We start from the raw sequence: 1,383 nt of genomic DNA on the forward strand, positions 1-1,383 counted from the left end.
TAGGCTCCTCTTTGGTTTCAAGGCCATCTGCTTGCAAATGTCAAGTTCTCCAGACCAAATTTGCTTGCATTTCTGAGACACCAGCTAATCAACATATTTTTACCTACCCTCAGTTTTGTAAACCATTTTCACTGAAATAGTCCCCCCCAAAATAGCAACCTGACACAAACTGCCAGCCTGAGACAAACTAACAAACTTCAGCCCAGAGCTCAGCAAAGACTATTAATCAACTGAAATCAGGGTCCCATTGGACTAATCTACTGCACATTAGTACATTAACACAGTTTTTGCCAGCCATGCTAATGCTCAGTAGAATTAGTCCAATGGACATTAAGCATCTCGTGTAGATGACTATAAATTCAAATTTTGGACAGCTGTAGCAACAGATAACAATTTTAAATCTCAGGGCATAGTGATTATTACTTTTGATTAGTTTAGCTTTGCTTACTACAGTTTAACTAATTATTTCCAGGCAAATTGTGAATGGAATACACATTTTACCGAAGATACTGTATTTGCTATATGTATCGAGAAAAATAATTACTTTCAGAGATGATTTATTTATTCCTAATTGTATCATTACTTTGTTATTTAATATAGGTAAAACAATCATTGAAGCAAATACATGTGAAATAAAATTAATTAGCTTAGGACATAACTTTGAATCTAGAAATTATTTTATTGATTATACATCCAATATATGCTGAAAGAATCCTTAAGATCTCATTAGCAGTGACACATAATCCTACATTATAATGTACAATCAATGTTGTTACTTTTGAAAACTGTTTATTGTCTTTCACTCAGGGTAAATAATACACTATTTTGAGAACATACCAGTGTCACATGCCTTTTCAGTCAAAAATATCAGGTATGGTCAATATTGATTATTTTGCTAATGAGACTCTAGATCCATAAGAGTTAGGGTTTTTTAATTTAATTTTTTTATTTTTCTGCTCACCATCTAAATTAAAAATAGGGACAAGACATTTTATTTGTGAGAGTAGCAGTACAAAACCTATTCCTTTTGAATAATGCTTACCTATGGGAAAAAGTGATTTTAAATCCTCTAAAATCATTTTAATGAGTAACTTCTGTCCTGCTCTTGCAATTAAATGCTTGGTTATTTTTAGCAGAGAGAGTTTATTTTCTGTGCTTACATCTAAGGAAAACTATCATTGCTCTCCTATATTAAGTACTCTACGTACACACACACATTAGTCTATCATGGTTCTTTTTATTTCTTAATTTTACAGGCATGGAAGGAAAGTTGAAACCATGTTTGATTAGCATGATGTTTTTGACATGTTGTATAAGCTAATTCTACCAGCAGTAATTGTAAGCATAGGCCCAATCTTCCACCTCTAGGGATAAAACCAATAT

This window comes from Crocodylus porosus, unplaced genomic scaffold (assembly GCF_001723895.1).
Source record: "Crocodylus porosus isolate Cpor-Errol unplaced genomic scaffold, CroPor_comp1, whole genome shotgun sequence".
NCBI lineage: Eukaryota > Metazoa > Chordata > Crocodylia > Crocodylidae > Crocodylus > Crocodylus porosus.